This window comes from Danio rerio, chromosome 2 (assembly GCF_049306965.1).
Source record: "Danio rerio strain Tuebingen ecotype United States chromosome 2, GRCz12tu, whole genome shotgun sequence".
Classification (NCBI taxonomy): Eukaryota; Metazoa; Chordata; class Actinopteri; order Cypriniformes; family Danionidae; genus Danio; species Danio rerio.
In genome coordinates this window covers 35996850-36016143 of record NC_133177.1, presented here as the reverse complement: position 1 = coordinate 36016143, position 19294 = coordinate 35996850, and the positions used below count along the sequence as shown (strand labels likewise).

The 19294-nt window shown below is 35.7% G+C and overlaps 1 protein-coding gene across 38 annotated transcripts in view; it reads right to left on the bottom strand.

Moving 5' to 3' along the window:
• Positions 1-19294, bottom strand: part of rnf220a (ring finger protein 220a) — a 352070-nt gene that overhangs the window by 173646 nt on the left and 159130 nt on the right. For 15 of the 38 annotated variants that reach the window (XM_021480622.3, XM_021480627.3, XM_021480629.3 and 12 more), the window contains exon 1: positions 3390-3697. The exons of 8 other annotated variants lie outside the window; for them this stretch is intronic. The gene's annotated coding sequence lies outside the window, so the exon portion shown is untranslated. Of the gene's footprint in view, positions 1-3389; positions 3698-6887; positions 6921-10208; positions 10255-10356; positions 10376-19294 lie in introns of those variants that run through there. 15 more of the 38 variants (XM_073918605.1, XM_073918653.1, XM_073918691.1 and 12 more) reach the window with 4 other exon arrangements.

Sequence of the window (19294 nt, the reverse complement as noted above, 5' to 3'; positions counted from 1 at the left end):
CACGCACGCGCATCTTAAATATTTCTCCAGGATTTCAGAAGATTCCTTTAAGGAACACGACCTTTCCCTGTGCTCAAACTGTGGTATTTTTTGTAGATTATTTTAATTACCATAGCGTGCCACCATCTGCATGACAAATGAGCTTTCGGTGAAGTGTTTATTAGCACGTGAAAACATAAACATGCACGAGGGCGGGTGGGTATGAGTTAACGGGGTTAATTCTAGTTTAATTCGTTGGGAAACAGCACGCTTGTCGATAACACGCAACAGACAAAAGGCCAATCAAGCTGGTGCGTTTGAGAAATGCGTGCTTCATTTACTCTCAGTGCACGGGATCGGATAGATTTTTCTTTTGAATCCAAACCAGAAACACTTTCCCACTCGTATATTATCGCAAGTTAGAGCCGCAGAAGTTCTTGCTGTCTTCATCCTCGCTGTGTGTGGGGAAAGATGCTCTCCTCTCCTCCTAATTGTCAACAAGAATAAAAACGTTTGATTGCGCTTGCTGGTTTTAATTCTACAAATCCAGATTAAAATAACTCTGGCCATTGATCCGGCCAGTGGAATCGACATTAATTTTAGTTCACTTCTCACTTTGCACGGGGATCAATGAGAAGCAATAACAACTGACATCGGCTCTGAAAAGGACAGAACAGAAAACGCAGGGCTAAAAATCGAAATGCTGACGAATAAATCATCTGTTACTTTTCTTTCATTCTCTGATCGTGTGTTGTCTCGTTGGGACCCGAACCGGACTGCTGTGTTAAATTATTCGGTGGCAAAAAAAAAAAAAAAAAAAAAAATTATGGGATAAAAAGAAGTAATGAAACACTGAATTATTGGAGCCGCGCGGTTTAGTTTTAAAATGCAAGAGCGCAACAGGGTGGGTGTCCTGGTATTCATTTGGTATTATAAATCCAGATAAAAGAGACAAATAACTTTTTGACTATTTCATAAACTTAAATGTTTTAGCCTATATATGATTTAGCTACATAATCTCTTATTTTTAATTAAAATTAATATGAATGTTAAAACTGTTAAGATAAACATTGTACACATACGATTCTATAATGATCCGTATCTCACTGTCCTATATAAATTTATAATATAATAAAATTTAACACTCAAGTGAGTTTGACATTAGGTGTATAAACATTTATCCACACTATTATCTGAAAAGATAATGTAATCTTGGAAGATTTTAATTCTGTCTAATGGCTATTTAAAAGATTCCAAATATAAGACAATTATATAAGCAATTATATATATATTTAAGTCAACATCAAACAATCACACATTAAGTATTGGAATAAAGATTTATTACTAAAAATCTACAATTAAATATCGAGTAAATTAAGCGTGTAATTGTAAAAAATGATTCGGCCTGCTTGCACAGAGCGCCTCAATAAAGCGCGTTTCTGTCCTGTAGAACAGTTTCAAAATAAAGATAATCAGCGAATAAAAAACTCCCCATGCATATTTAGGAGTAAAGATTTTTTTCTGGTGTAAATATAAAACAAAGTAATAAATATTAATTGTAGTCAATTGCAATATATTCACAGTTGTAAAGTGCAAAATAGTTTACTGCACACTGCCGTTAAATAACACGGGAATAAATAATTAGCTATCCTGCAAATGAAAATTCACACATAAAAGACGTTAATTTAACGAAGCCATCTACCTAAGGAACGTATTGTGTCATCCAAAATATAAATAATTGATGTGACTTATGTAGACTGCAGAATTATAGACTGTTTATGTAGCTCTGCTCTAACATTTAGTGAAAATATTTAGATCATAAATCTATGAATGCAAACACAACACAACCCAAAAACGATCTATAATGTTGCATGAAATTAGACATAATTATTAAATATATTTTAATGTGCATTTTAATTGTTCTATTTTCTATTCATAAGTTATTATTTATTATAAATAAAATAATATGAATAATATGAATGAAAATAATGATTTATAAAATTATTTAAATGATTGCAAAACTTAAATAATTAAACATATCAGTGCTATGGTGTTATTAAAAGATAGTATAAATTATACACTGAAGGTGTGTTGATAATACAGTCTTAGTCTGAAAACCCTGCCTAAGATTTTCCTTGGAAAAATATTAACAACTCCTGAGTAGAACGGAAACACTCCCGTACGTGTTGTGTAAATTGTAGTGACCCATAGTAAACAGGTGTTTCCTTGCACCTTGTTTCCTTACTGCACGTATCTGATTCACTTTGCTCTCTATATAAGTGCTATCCAACTAAGTGCTCCGAGTAGGCCTATAGTTTTCTTATTTAACAACCATTGTTGACAGATTAATTTAAAACGAAACATTTCTTTTTCAATTAACACACATGCGCGCGAATTCTGGAGGAACAAAAATAAAGTGGCCAACAATCTACTGTGGCTTGAGAACAAAATATAAATTATCCGCAACATTGGTCTCGAGCGCATTAATTCCCGCTCTGATTACAGACTATAAATGGAGAGGACTATAAATGGAATAGTAAAATCTCCACTCTCAGGAGCACTTCTCACGTCCACTACCAGTCACAAATTAGTAGGGAGCGTAACTGAACTACCCAAGCAGTTGGTTTTAAAAGCCGGTCTGCGCTGATAGCGTTCGTTATTAAAGGTTAACCCACTGAACATCACACTCAAGCATGTTTTACTCGTGGGTGGCCGCAGACACGCGCACATCATCACGGGTATCATTATAACAAGTTCCTCTTCAGTTCCGTCAACCAAAAACAGAGGATTTTAAAAGACATGCGTTAATTTCCCAGGAAAGCACTTGTGCAACTGTTAAATGTGAGTTTATGTTTGCCGGCATTTTTTAAACGTATACGTCAAATTATTGCAAAATATTTAGGGTGATTTTGTTCATTTAAAAATATGTTGTAAGAGACTTCTGGCGTTTCCACCGTGTAGCATTACATTCAAAACTTTAATGTACTGTTTTTGCAAACTTTACCATGATGAACTGATGTTCAAGTCAAAACAAGCAAAGTGTTTTAGGAGTTCAGAAACTCTTCCACACTATCAGCGAACTTGCTCCATGTAGTCACTAAAATAATTGCCACAATCAACCCATTACGCGCGAGTGAAACATTGTGTCTGATAGGAGAGCTATTGATATAGAATAATAAAGTTGCGCATCATCACCTTAACTCAATTTCCACACAAGAAAAAGCAAACAACAACAATAACAAATGCAATACTATCCAGGAGCAAGAGACAGCCGCGTTAGGGTACGTTAATTCAGGCTCGGGGGTCACCCATTAAACAGTCTGATAAAAGCGGATTTCTCCACATAAACATGAGACGCGCTCCCACTGGATCACAAAAACAATCTCTGTCAAGACATTCAGAGCACTTACGTTGTTTTAAAAAATCCCTCGGAAGGTTTAGCTGTCCTTTTATCCCGACAACCGAAACTTTTGGAAACCGGAGAGCGAAGATCACCGCGAAGCAAGCGCCTCGAGGAAACAACGTGAGACGGTCGCCGCGCGTGAGACAGAGTTCCCGGGTCGTGTCGTGTGTTGAGAGTTGTATCAGTTGCATGAACCGATGAGAACGAGTCAGCGCTCAGTGGCAAAGTAGAGACGATAGGCAGAGATTTGCTCAGAGGTAGAAACAGTGTTGGAGGTGCAGTGCTGCCGCTCAGCGCCAGGTTCGCTCATTGACTGACATTCATTCTCTCCTCCTCGCGCGCTGAGGACCCTGACCCCCCTTCTCCGCGCTCCCGTGGGGGATCTCATGGGCTGTTTTGTGAGCACGGAATGAATTATCGTCTCTCTTCACCATTTAGAAGACCAGGGAAATGAAGTCCGCAGCAAAACAAAAGATGTTTCAACAATGCGCGAGGTCTGCAGAAATAGGTAAGTGTGCAGCGTCCCACCGCGCGCTCTGGGCTGCTCGCGAGTTTGTCTTTAGCTGTTTTCACTCCGTGCAGCCCCCTTACAAGTGTGTTTACGTGTTGTAAAAAGTCATTCTAGTCTACTTGTTGCTTTTTTTTTGCACATACCTGCTACTGGAGTTGAGTAAGTCCCATAAACGCGTCTTAACATCTGTCAATGTGTAAAAAACGGAAAAATGTATTCTTTCATTAAAAAAAAAAACACACACACAAACGCTGCTATCACATTATTTACGTAGCTTTACTTAAACTTAATCGCAGTTGATGTTTAAAGATAATATAACATTAACACTGAACAATACCACACAGAAATCCACCTGCTGGACAGAGCTGGAATTGCACATGGCTTCTTCAGCCTCAAACAAACGGCAAAAATAAAGCGCAGGTTTACAAATGTCAACTAATGTCTTGTTTTGGCTAATAACGCGTATTCTGTTTTATTGTCATATCTAAAAGAAGTCTCTACAAGAAGTTATGTGTGCTCCCAGGCCAAAGTAATGGGAGGCAGTGCAATGTAAGGGTGATGGGAGGGCAGTAGCCATACATATGTGCATTATACTGCATTACATTAGCACTCTCTTGTATTGCTAATGACCTCCGTTAAAGCATCAGTGAAACAGAGGAGGAAAAAGCCCATCCATGTCCAAGGTCCCTTTCCATTCAAAATCAAATTTCAGGCCTCAGTCTCTTAACATGTCTCTAAATGGACTGGTGTGAATTGGTGAAGTGCTTTGATGACAGCTCTTTTTACCAGGGCTTAAGCACAAATCCTCTCCTCCATTTCCAGAGCCCCTTGATTCGATTGAAATTATTTTACATTCTCTCCGGACTGTATCAAATAACAAAACATATTACTATGACTTGATTGAATCCATTACAAGCAAAGCTGGGACATTTATAAATCTACACTTCAGTCGATATAAAAGTTGAGGTAGCCAGAGTGTATACGATCCGCTTTCTCTTTATGATTGAGAGACTTTCAGTGGCCTGTATGAATGTGGAAAATCTTTGAAATTGGATAAAAGATATTAACCGAAGGATGTAGTTCGACCAAAAATGGACTTAAACTTGAACTATCAAACATGTAGGTGACTTTTTTCCTATCAGTAGAATTTTAAAGAAGGTTTCAGCATATATAACATACATATTTAAAGCAAAAGTATTAATGATGGCTACTTGTGATAAACCGAGGTCTTCTGAAGCATAAAACAATTATAAAATTGCTGTATGCAAATAAAGAGTTTAGATGCAAAAACCTCTAGAAGCCATTTGATACTTTCTCCTAAAAATAGCAATTTTCTCCAACTCCTGTATGTAGGCTCAGCAATTTTACTTTTAAAGGGACAAATAAGTTCTTTTCATTGCCTTTCAAGTGAAGCAACAAAACATAAACATAGGAGGCTGAGAAAAACACTAATTTTAGGATAACATTTCAGATGGCATTTAAAGGTTTTTGCAGCTGAACTCTTCAAATAAACATTGTTTAAAACATTCACACTTTTAGTGGCCAATATGAATGTGAAAAGTCTTTGAAATTGGATAAAATATATGAGCAGAAGGATGTAGTTTGACCAAAAATGGAATTTACTCAAACTTGGGCTATCAAACATGTAGGTGATTCTTTTTCTTTTCTTTCAGTAGAACTTCAAAGAAGATTTTAGCTGAAATCCAGGTTCTTAAAAATTTCTATCAGCACTTTGAGAGTCAAAAACATATTTAGGCAAAACAAAAGTATAAGTGATGCTTCCTTGTGATAAATTAAGGTCTTCTGAAGCAAAAGAAAAAAAAGAAAAAATGGTGTATGCAAATAAAAATTGTTTTACACATGAGTAAATGTAGTAGACAACACTGGCAAGAGGCACATATCATTGTGTGCCAAGAAATATTTTATGTCACAAACACATTGAGGAAAGCTTGCACAGGCTGTAGATTAAAGGAAAGAATAATAATGTTATAAATCATTTTTAATTTCTTGCAAAGATAATTTAACGTCACAAAGACCTCATTTTATAATCGGAGCAGCATTTTTTTACTAAAAAAACGTTCGCCATTGAAATGCATTTTATGAACCTCCAAAGACCTAAAGTTTCTTTAATGCTCTACTGAAGAAAAAAATCCCCTACATGCATTTCCATTTTCTGTGAACAAAATCCCTTGTAAATTATATTTTAAAAACATGCTTAATGTTTGAAGAACAGGGTCAATTTGACCCATTAACAGCTCTTTTCGTTGTTTTCAGGTCTCATTTGTCATTCTTGCCATGTCTATGTGAACGCAGAAGAGGAGTAAAAATCATCGCCGCTGGAAAGGGAAGTTAAACATCACACGTTCATTTACGTTGAGTGATTTTGACTTCTCAGATGTCCCTTTAATGCAGAGCGCAGTGATAATTGAGGGACCCGTGTTGAGGCAGGACGGTCGCTGTAATAACAGAGACATCTTTTCAACACAGCAGTCAGGTCTTAATTATTACCTTTACAACAGCGATCGCAGTGAAACGGGTACCAGAGGACCTATAGCGAGAGATGTCCCATACAATGGAGGCTCAGCACAGATTCCTCATTAGCATATGTCAGCCATGTGCTTCAGATGGCTATTCATTTCTGTCACTTAGCACTTGGAAGTGCTCATGCTAAGAGCTGGTAAATTAAATGCTGTATTCCTGCACTGTAACCTAAGATTACGCTGTTGTCACTGAGCCTGTCTCCGCTAGTAGATTACTTCTTAAAAATAATTTTAAAAAGGACAGGCCAAAAAGAAAAAGAAAATAATGTAATGGACGAGCAAAATGGTGCTGCTGTGGAAATGATTGACAGCTACAATATGAATGAAAACCAATCAGAACTAGTGGCTGACTGTTCTTTTCACCTGACAAAAACAAACATGTTATACTCAGACTGATATGAAAATTAAAGGGATAGTTTATGCAGAAATGAACAATCTGTCAACGTTTACTCACCCTCACGTCATTCCAAATATGTTTCATTTACTTCTGTCGGAAACAAAAGGAAGATTATTTGAAGAAAATTGGCTCCATTTTGTTACTTAAAAATACTTTAAAAACTTTTTCCCCCTTTATTGAGTAAATGACCACTTTAAACACGTTTAATTAGAAAAGTAAAATAATAAATAGTACTATGAAATAGATGATCCATTTACTCCACAACTGCCTGCCACATTCACAGAGACACACACAAAAAAGTAAAGTCTTTGGAGTGACTCCCGTCAGAACACAATTAGGATGAATGGGCATCTAAAGTGACAACATTACATAAATTCAGATTTCACTATTCACATTGCAAAACATCCATACTGTTTTTGATATAGAACCACTTTAAAGACTTTTAATTAGAAAAGTAAGAGAATAAATAGTACTTTGAAACAGATGGAATGATCCATTTTCTTCTCCACAACAGTCTGCCGCATTCAAAGAGGCACAAAAAAACTGTAAAGTCTTTGGAGTGACTGTCGTCAGAACACAATTAGGATGAATGGGGATCTAGTGACTACATCACATACATTCAGATTTGACTGTTCACATTGCAGAACATTCATTCATTCATTTTCTTGTCAGCTTAGTCCCTTTATTAATCTGGGTCGCCACAGCGGAATGAACCAACTTATCCAGCAAGTTTTTACGCAGCGGATGCCCTTCCAGCCGCGACCCATCTCTGGGAAACATCCACACACACATTTACACACACACTGTACACACAATTCACCTGTACCGCATGTCTTTGGACTGTGGGGGAAACCGGAGCAACCGGAGGAAACCCACGCGAAGGCAGGGAGAACAAGCAAACTCCACACAGAAACGCCAACTGAGCCGAGGTTTGAACCAGCGACCCAGTGACCTTCTTGCTATGAGGCGACAGCACTACCTACTGCGCCACTCTCTGGCCCACATTGCAGGACAACTATTCTGTTTTTGATATAGAACCACATAAAGAAGTGGTCAAAGCAGAATTAAAAACATCAGATTGGATGCAGTATGTGCAGTTTACACCGTTATCTGCACTGTGAAAATAAAACAAAATAATGTAAGTAAACCCATTGTAACTTGGAACTGTTAAGTTGATTTAATTTTTATAATTATGCAAATTGTACTTATTTTTTAAAATAAAAACAAACTAATAACTTTTTTTTCCAATACACCTTTATTATATTAGTTTTTTTCCCAGCTTTTCTGTATCTAGCAAAATCTTTGCTCTTCCAGACTCTAGTGTGTCTTCTAAATTCAATACAGGCTATAAGTGTAGATTTTATAGACTTAATGAACCACCAAATATGTAATATTGTAATAATTACAGTAATTATTTGAAAACAGGCGTGCTAAATTGTCTGACACTGTAAAAAGAGATTACTTGACTCTAAAAATTAAGTACAATTTGCATAATTATAAAGTTAAGTAAACTTAACAGTTGCAAGTTCCAATGGGTTTGCTTACATTATTTTTGTATATCCAACTTGTTGCTTTTAAGACAATTAGTTTACTTGCTTTAAGTAACTAATCACTTTTTACAGTGTGAATAGCATATGGGCAAAAAAACAAACAAACAAAGCCAGATTCACATCTGAACTAGCATTGTGAGCACAGCCTTTGTGTCATGAAGAAGATCGACCTTCATGAAGATCACAGATCAAAACTACAATCTTACAAATAAAGCTTCTTTCAAGAGTTGACACTTAGATAATTGAGTATAAAGCGTGTTTGGCATGCTGTCCTGGGAGAGAGCCCTGAGCTCATAAGATCCTCGAGCCCTGGGCTCCCTCCCGTTTGCACGGCGAGAGGGGAGTTTGAGCAGGTAGGTCTCGAGAACTCCCCTACTAGCAAAGGGCAGATTAGGGATCGCTATGAAGGTATACTGCTGATTGAGCTTATCTAAGGTGCCGATTTGGTTTGGTCAATGTACTGTCGCATGTCTTTGGACTGTGGGAGGAAACCGGAGAACCCCAGGGAAACCCACACAAGCACGTGGAGAACATGTAAACAGAAATGTAATCTGGCCAGGTAAAGACTTGAACTAGTGACATTCTTGCTGTGAGGCAACAGTGCTAACCACTGGGTGGTCCTGTCAAGGAAAAGGAGAGGAGTAGGAGTGATGAGGGGATTTTTCAATAGGAAGATGACTAAGGCCCCATATACACTGCCAGTTAAATGTGAACCAATTCCAATTTTTTTGCTCATACAGTATGTGACACAGATCAGATCTATTCTGTGACTTTGTAAACATAAAAAAATAAATAAATAAATACATAAAACGCATGCATTCGAATATTCAGAGATCGGTTTCAGGCCTCTTTCATATGTGGAAATAAATCAGACACAGTAAACAACAAGTAAACACACAGTAAACAACAACAACAGAGGAAACATGGAGAAGGAAAGTGGTCAGTCGCCACAATTTGCTCCCACCAGACCTGAGATCTCTCTTGCACCCAAAAATTCAGCTGAATCGTGGAGGACACAATATATAAACCATAGGCGCAAGCTGTGATGGCGGCCCTTTCCCTCCTCCTCCGCCTCAAAATTATTTTAAAGTTGAGCGAACTTCGCATATTTCGCAGAGCTAAAAGCAAGAAAATTTCTTCCATCATGGCTAGTGTGGTGCAGATGCTGGAACCCGCCTTTACGCATTTATGCATAAAATGCATTGCAAGTGTAAACACAAAAATTGGATATCGGTCACAATTAAAAGAACATGTAAACGGACAGGCAAAAAAAAATCTGATATAGGCAACAAATCAGAATTGAGAATCAAGACTTGACAGTGTAAACAGCGTCTAAGGTAAGGCACTCTGGTCATTTATAGTGAGTTAGGAGTCATCTGATTGGTGAATCATGCATTAGCTAATGTGGGATCAGCCACGGTCAATCATAAGCATGTGATCCTCTCGAAATTAGTTTAGAAATAAACCACACTTATGGAGTTCATGGTTCCATTGAGAATGTTTAACATGACATTTTTCATTCCCCAAAAGATTGTTTATGATGGAAAAGTGTACTTTAGATATTAAATTGCACACTTCCCACTTTTAATACACTTTTCAAACAGTAAACAAATATTTTCACTAAAGATTAACATTTAAATTTTATTAAAATTTCTTTAAGAAACCAAAAATGTTCTTCTGTGGCTTCACTGTGAAAACCCTGTTTTTGTTATTTTCTTTGCAACTTACTTTTACAATGTGTACTGTGTTTTTAAGCTGTCAAAAACAAATATGTTGTACACAGTATGACAAACAATTTTAATTGAAAGTTTACACAACATTTGCTCACCCTCATTTCAAGCCTGTATGGATGCTTTTTCTGTAAGAAAACAGTACTTATTTACCTACGACTGTATAAACACACACACACAAAATAACAATATATTTTTAGCAAATATTAGAATACTTAGAATTTGGAAAAAGATATGGAATGATACCTGTTATCTGCTGTAGCATCTGCAAAGAAAAGAAAACAGAATTAAGAATGAAGGACAAAGATAGAATGACAGATGATTGTGATTCCTGCTACTCTTTCATTCTTTTTCTCAACCAATTCCTGTACTCAAGGTGTCATGAAGAAGATTCACCCCAGCACAGAAGCTGATATGACCTTCTTGGTTCTGTTTATTTTTTAAGCTAAAAAAAAAAAAAACACAGAATTACACAAAGTCTCTTTCTAAATCTGCACCGGAGGACACCCATCACTCTCAATGGATATTTTGCGACGTCTCTATACATCGCACATGCACAAATACACACAAAAGAACAGAGGGAGTGAAAGACAGAGGGGGAGAGCGAGAGCGTAAGCATTCATACTGTAGACAGTGCTACATGATCAAAGGCTGCGGGGAGAGAAGGGGAAACGAGAGCTCTAAAAATGGTTCTGCAGCTGATTCTGTGAGTCCTGGCAGTCACTCTCTCCAAATGCACACACACACACACACACACGCATATATATGCACGTGTGCTTGGTGCTTTCATATTTAACTAAAGGCAGGGCCCGGCGTGTGTCACAATCCAACAGGGGGACACGCAGCTTTCGCTCGTTTGAGGAGCGGAGGCTTTGTTTTCTCTTGGTGGTGTGGCATGGAGTATCTGGGGGGGCTGAGAGATTGTTTCTCTTCTCTCTTAACAGGAAACAGCATCAGGAATGAAGGGGGAAAGTGAGACAACGCAAACAGGGAAACCCGAAAGCTCTCGAGATTCTCAGAGACTCTGCTGTAGAATATGGTGCTATAACTCCCCTACATAAAATCAATGATTTGTTTAATTTAGACAGAGCTCGTAAATGTGCTAATTTCAGAGACAGCCTACAAATCTAAAGGGCCTTGTTATCCCATTTGCTGCTCCATTAGTTGGGAAATGATACAGCCCAGCGTTGTTAAGAAACTGAACGTTCAGTCTCGCTACTCAAAGGAGGAAATAAGTGACAGTGCTGTGATTATTAATGACAAAAAAAGGAATTTAAACAAGCTAACGATAGATGCACAATTTCACATGGCACTATTTTTACATTTTTATAGCACTATTATAATTATTATTTTAGTTAGTATCAGTAGTAGTATTTATACTTTTTGCTACATTTGAAAAAAGTTAAAATATAAACTTATAGAGAGAAAATTTATTATTTTACTAATAAAAGCTGTAATATATGTTTATTTCAAGTTACAAGCTTGTATATATTTTTCTTCATAAATTAAATATTTAACTAGATTTTTAATTTAATATTTTTAAACACTGTATTGATTTTAGTATAGCTTTTAACATGTAGTACAGAAATCAAAAACAAACATACAAAATAATGTAAATAAATAAAAAAATTTATAATAAATATGTAAGAATAAAATGAATAATTAAATAAATAAATAAACACACACACACACACACACACACACACACAAATATATAAGCAACAATTATATAATTAAATCCATGTACAATACATACAATATAAAGGTACATCATATAAAAACAACGATTTATCAATAGCAAGTGATACAAGTTATACAGAGAAAAGATTTGTATCAGCTTCCTTCAGGAATCCTACAAAGCGATTTCAAAATTTCAAAAAAACTTTTCAGGTTTTCTCTTGACTATATAAGTTATTTTTTATTTTATATTTTACACTTGAAAAATATATGCATAAATTAGAAATATTCATCTATCTACATAGATTATTAATATAACATAACATAACAACATAACATAAAATAACAACATGACATAATACAATAGTATTAATTAATACTTCATACATACAACTTTATAAATATTACTGTATTATTTGCTACAAAATGTATCGGAAAAATCTATCTATAAAATAACTAGATATTTAAAAATAAAAGATAATATAGATAGAAAATAAAAGATATGATTTTAAAATATTGTTAAATTTGTTACAATTTGTATTAGTATTACTATATTAATAAACATGCAAAAAAATTCTAAAGCATCTATTACTGTTGGTAAACATTAACAAATTAAACCGTTGATTTGAATAATTTATTAATACATATGTGGATAATTATCATAAAACATTTTCAAAGATATAAAAATACTGCAATAATTATTTATTGTTAATTAGTCATTGATTAGCTATAATATAATATAATTTAATGAAAGAGCTTAAACGGATCAAAGGACTAAATTCTTATATTGAGCTAACAATCTACATTCTTGTCCTTATAACAATGTTTTATCATCATACACATGCCACACAAAGACACACCCCAGCTCTATTCTCAGTGCCAGGCATTAACACTCATCTGTCTTACTGGGGACTCAGCAATTAGGGGCCACACAAGCAAATGCCACTCATGACCTGAAGCGCAAAGCTGCTGACAAACAAGCAGAGACAAATCAAGGGGTGATTTAAAAGCATAGCGCTAAAATCTCAATATTTGGCCATTCAGATTTAGCAGCTTGCCCAGACAGGGCCATAAATCCACCCTTCCATAAATAATTAATATGACAGTGCGATGTAAATCTGACTCAAGCCTTTTGGTTAAGAAATGGAGTTGGCTGTCATTATCATCATTATGTGGCTGCCTAAACACAATTTATTTAAATTGATAATCCAATGATAAACGCAAAGAATTACTTTTAAAAAACTACTGCCCAGTCCAAACTCACATGTGTAATGATGTACGAGTTAAAAGAGCAAAAACAGAAGCTGACAAGATACTTTTTTGGTCAGCCGTCACTTTGCATTTACATTATCAACTGCCACTTTAGATGGTCGTTTATGATGCTGCCCTACTGCCAACAACCCCAGTATGGCACACCACACTTTCTGACAGTACTCTAGGATACACTTCCAGCACCCATAGAAAGGCATTTAAATCATGTCTGGCACAGAACATGCTGTCTGGATCTTTGCTTTTCTGCAGACCGTGCACAGTAAATCAAACAGGGCTAATATGAATCAAATCAAGACAATATATTACACTAATTGCCTTATCAGATGGCTGTCTCCAATGCTTTAAGGTGCCTTGCAAAGGGTGTCAAGGCTGTGATCACTGGGCCGTCCTTGAATAACTTGAACTGTATTTGAACAACAGTGCGTCGCCGAAGAGTAAATCTCCAGCCCTTTTTACAGTATTGTGTTTCAAATTACAGTATGAGCCGCACTTCAAGTTTGGGGAAGTTACATTTATATATTAAAACATAAATGAAACAATTAACTTTAAATAATAAGGTTGTGATACACACATAGTAAAAACTGACTGATTAGCATGTTTGACTTTTCTGATCTGTCATTATAATAACGTTATGTTTGGTGATATTACCATCACATGCATATCTGTGGCCAAAACACAGATTTTTTCCATACACTCACAGTAATAAAGGTATGTCACAGGGGTGGTACCTTTTTAAAAGGTTAACATTTGTACTGAAAGAGTCCATATTGGTACCTCAGAAGCATAAATTAGTGCCTAAAAAATTTTGAGAGGAACACTTTTGTACTTTTAAGATACTAATATGTACCCTTGAGGTATTGATATGGACTCTTTTAAGTACAAATGTGTACCTTTTGAAAAGGTACCACTCCAGTGACAGCTTGTGTACCTTTATTTCTGAGAGTGTACAGATTATGTTATCTTTGTTTTCCTACAGTGCAGTGTAAAAAATAAATGCACGAATTAGCCCTTTTCCATAATTTGTGTTTTTTGTTTGTTTATTTATGCTGTTGAATTGCATTATGGGTAGGCCCGCACAAAATCTGCATGTGCAGTAATTCGCAGATTTCTGCAGTTTTTTAGCCCATCGAGTCTATTTTCTTGTGTAAATGTGTCAATTTATATTTATTTAGTTTTCTATTAATTTCAGTAATATTAGAGACTAATAAAAATTGTTAATGTTTTATTTACAATACAGTTTGTAAAATCATATTTTCTGTCTTTTAGTAGACGTTATCTTAGAGACTTGTTTTGTTTACCAAATAAGTGGATCTAATAGGGTATATGCAGAGCATTTCTTTCCATACTGATAGACTTCCGGTGAATGGTCATTGTGACTTTTTTCCATTTTATACGGTTCCTTTTACAGCATTGACGTTTTAATGTAATTAAAATATAATCAGTTAAATAGACTTTGGCATTCATTTAGTTGTTTAAGTGTAAAATGACATGAAAAGCCGTTTACAAGCACGTGACCGTCAGGATTAGCAGGCTAGCGCAGAAGCTCCATTGAATATACTGGGGTAAAATAAATGTATTTTTAAGACATGGCATGAGGACAATGTAATTTAATGCAGTGCTTCGTGTACAATCTGAGACCCACTTTGTATCGGATATCACTCAGGCAGTGGAGATTGCTACTTTTTAAAGAAAACAAACCCTAAACACACTGATTTTGTAATGGCATACAGTTCACCGAAAGGGCTTGACCCAGGTTACTGACAAATTAAGTCCTTCCGCATTCTTCTGAATATACACTATTGGATTTGCATTATAAACATGAATAAAATAGATAGGCATTAATAATAAATAGGTATAATAGTTGTAATAATACATTTCATGTATTAAGTTTTAAGTTACGATACTCACAAAATCCTTCCACATAAAACCATGGATCTTTTACAAAAATCTGCGCAGAAATAGCAAAAAATATCAGCAGATTCTGTCTGGCCCTATTCAATCCTTCATTTTCTTTTTGGCATAGTCCCTTTTTTTTAATCTGGGGTCGTCACAGCGGAATGAACCACCAACTTATCCTGCTTATGTTTTACGCATCAAATGTCTTTCCAGCTGCAACCCATCACTCGGAAACACCCATACACTCTCATATCCGGATATTTTAGCCTAGCCAATTCACCTGTAGCATATGTCTTTGGACTGTGGGGGAACGCCAACACGGGGAGAACATGAAAACTCCACACAGATATGCCAACTGACCCAGCTGAGGCTCGAACCAGCGACCTTCTTGCTGTGAGGTCGTGCTACTCACTGCGCTACCATGATGCCCCTATCTGGCCCTAATTATGGGATATTTGATCTTTCCTCAAACATTTTAAATTTATTGTATTTAATAGGGACAAGGCTCATTAATCAACAGTAAAACTGTAAATAAGCCAGAACTAGCCTCAAAGCCCAATTTTCATTTGTTGACCCTGCCAGATTTTAAAAAGGCAACCTAAAATACAAAAACAGATTATTACACATACAATAACAGTAAAGTTACATACGCCAAGCAGACAAAACATATCATAAGAATCTCATAAAAAGCAAGAGAAAAATTGCACGATTACAAATGTGACTTGCTTTTAGCCATTTCTTTAAATTGTGATTAAGTGTTGAATAATTTGTAATACCTCTTAAATCAATAGGAAGTGTATTTCAAAAATGACTGGCTCTAACTAAGAAGACTGACCGTGTAAAAGTTTACAGCACAGTCTCTTCTAGTAACAGATGGTATTGCTCTGCCATTATTGTTTTTCTGTGTCAAACTCACATAATTTGATGTTTAAAAGTAAAAAAAAAAAAAAAAAAACGACTTTTATTACTATGTTAAATTAGTTTAAAGTAATATATTGTCTGTATTGTTGTTGTAAATTACAGTAAAATAACCTGATAATAAACCACCTTTTGTGTTATTTTACAGACTTAAACATCAAAAGTCAACAGAGCACAGATAAAGGTATCAAAATGCAATTTCTAACCATAAATAAACAAAATAAATGCATGTTAATCTTAAAATATGTATTAATTAGATGTAATTTAGATAATATTTTTTACAGTATACAGGGATGTTTAATATACTATATTTTACTATATATTTTTGGAGTTACTTATTGTATACTGATAATAATTTGGGGGCAACACGGTGACTCAGTAGTAGCAAGAAGATCGCTGGTTCGAGTCCTGGCTGGGTCGGTTGGCATTTCTGTGTGGAGTTTGCATGTTCTCCTCGTGTTCGTGTGGAGTTCCTCCGGGTGCTTCAGTTTAGCCCACAGTCCAAAGGCATGCGGTACAGGTGAACTGTACAAACTAAATTGGCCATAGTGTATGCATGTGAATGAGTGTGTATGGATGTTCCCCAGTACTGGGTTGCAGCTGAAAGGGCATCCGCTGTGTAAAACATATGCTGGATAAGTTGGCGGTTCATTCCGCTGTGGCGACCCATGATGAATAAAGGGACTAAGCCGAAGGAAAATTATGAATAAATGTTTATTGCTTTTAAATTGCATTATGGGATGTTTAATCATTCCTCAAACATTTGATGTTGGAATTATTGTTTTATTATTATATATTATTATTACATATTATTTTATTTAAATTGTTTAAAGTGATATATTGTCTGTATTAACATTTCAAATTACGGTAAAATAACCTGGTAATAAACTACTTTTTCTGTTATTTTACAGACTTCAACATCAAAAGTCAACAGAGCAGATATAAAGGTCTCATAGTGCACTCATAACCTCAAACAAACAACAACAAAAAAAGCCTGTAAATCACATAATACATGTTAATTAGCAGTTATTTTTACACCATACAGTGATGTTTAATATTTACTTATATATTTGTGAAGTTAATTATGGTAAACAGATAGTAATTTGTTAATTCTAATTAGTTGCCTTTTATATGGTTTATTTTTAAGTGGTTTATTTAAAAGGTCCCCGTATTTGATAAATAAACGGTGAGGATAATAACGTCCCGTTACTGTATCAATATTTTCAAAACACTACACTGATTGTTTACAGCTTAAAAGAAGCTACTCTCATAATTTGCACATAGCATCATGGGGCGCAGCAAAAAAAAGTGGATATTTCTCTTAACCACATCCAGTAGAGAAATAAGGGGCTGTTTGTTTGTGTGTGCTTAGTGTAGACGTCCCATCAGCTCCAGTGGTTTCTGTAGGATTATAAGTGCGCTTTGAGTGAGAGAGACTGGTCAACAGCACGCCGAGCGCCACCTCTGACTGTGAGCATGATTCAATGTGATGTCCACTTTATGTCCCTTTATTTGCCTCTGAAAGGAAAAGCTTGTCTTTTATGTCTGCCAAGCGGCCCTTTCCAACCCCTGCACAGCTAATCATACATCCTGTCAACACGGCTGTGTTTTACACTAAACCCTGTTGTTCTGTTTAGAAAGCCTGGATCTGTTTATGGTGCAGAAATGATGCAGCCTTATGGTAAAATCAATAAAGTCGCACGGGTTATAAATATATGAATCCAAACGACAGCAGAGGGGGAGTAATTATACAAATAAAACATCGTGTTCTCTGCAGGAAACGCGCTAGGACATAATTGATTAGCATTTTGAAGGTGATAACGAGACATTTTGCGTTTTGCTCTGTTATGTGGCGCGTGCGTCTGCGGATTTTAACTGTCTTGACATGTCCTTGTGGAGTGATCTCAACCGTGATGGTAATAACAATAATTATCTTCTAAGTGTGGAAAGTCAAAGACATGAATATTCTCATACAGCGTTAAGTTCAGCAGACAAGTGCTTTCACATGATTTCGTCAGGACAAATTAACAGTAATTGCGCATTGAATTGTTCCAGAAATATCAGATGCTGTTGCTTTCTTAGTTTGATGTTCAAAGCAAGGGGGATTTTTAGCATTCGCTGGCACTGTATAATTTGTTGTTTGTGGCCACGACGAGGAAATCACATTGAAGACGTGTTCGGAAAAATGAATAGATCAAGGAAGAAGTGAGTATAATCAAACTAAAACTCAAGGAAAGAAAGTATTTGCATTTGGGGAGAAAAAAGGCAGAAGCCGGCTAAATCTGCCATCACTTTTGATTAATTTTTTAGTTACTCTTTCGTGGGTATTAGAAATTTGAGAAATTGTTATTAATAAGAACATGATTTCCAGAGATTAACCCCTCGTTCCTTTATCCCTGATCCAGAGACCTTTGGAAAATTGATCCTGTTAGATTGATGGATGTCCTGTTTAAGGGTTTGTCCTTGTGCTAGTGTTTTTGCTGTAATCCTGAGGGCTCGTTTGTTTAATGATGCAATTGTATCTCATTTTGTCACTTCTTTGTAATGTCACATTGAACAAGCCACAAGTTATTTTAATTTGGGGTTATTCAGTCCTAAAGAAAACATTTAGATGGCATTTAAGTTAACTTTAATAATTTTAACGCTATAGTTTGCTGTTTTTTTCCTCATATTTGTAGTTGTACAGATATAAACATAATAGGCAATTTTATGGTATCTACACAGCGAAAGCTGTCACTGGGGTGGTACCTTTTCAAAGGGTGCACGTTTGTACATAAAGGGTACATCTTGGTACCTTAAAATCATATATTAGTGGCTAAAAATTTTATAGAGGAACACTTTTGTACTTTTTAGGTACTAATATGTACCCTTGAGGTATTAATATGGACCTTTTAGGTACAAATGTGTACCTTTTGAAAAGGTACCACCCCAGTGGCAGCTCACGTACCTTTATTTCTGAGAGTGTATACAATTACAAAACATTTAAATGAACTGTATGCCTTCTAGATGCTCAGGGGTGGACTTTACCACTTGGACTTGGGGGGCCCTAAGCAACTCAAGGTATGGGGCCCAAGCATTGAAACTCAAAACACTCTTTCTCTGTAGATATTTTTTTTCCCTGTATTCTGTTTTTTTTTTAACTAAGTGGAGCCTTTATCTTCTCAATGTAAAATTAAATACAATAAATTCACAAGTTCACAAACTAACTATGTAAATTGTTACTTGTTAACTATTTAAATACAGCTAATTGGCCATATTTGTGTTTGGATTTTAATATTTGCATGTGCAGTACAGAAGGAACGTTCCACTGTTCATTGGGGTCCATAGTTTTGAAAAGGATTACATTAAAATCTTAACAGTTATAGACAGAATTTACAACACATGATAGAAAGTTTATAAAGGGGCTATGATTAATTTAGGC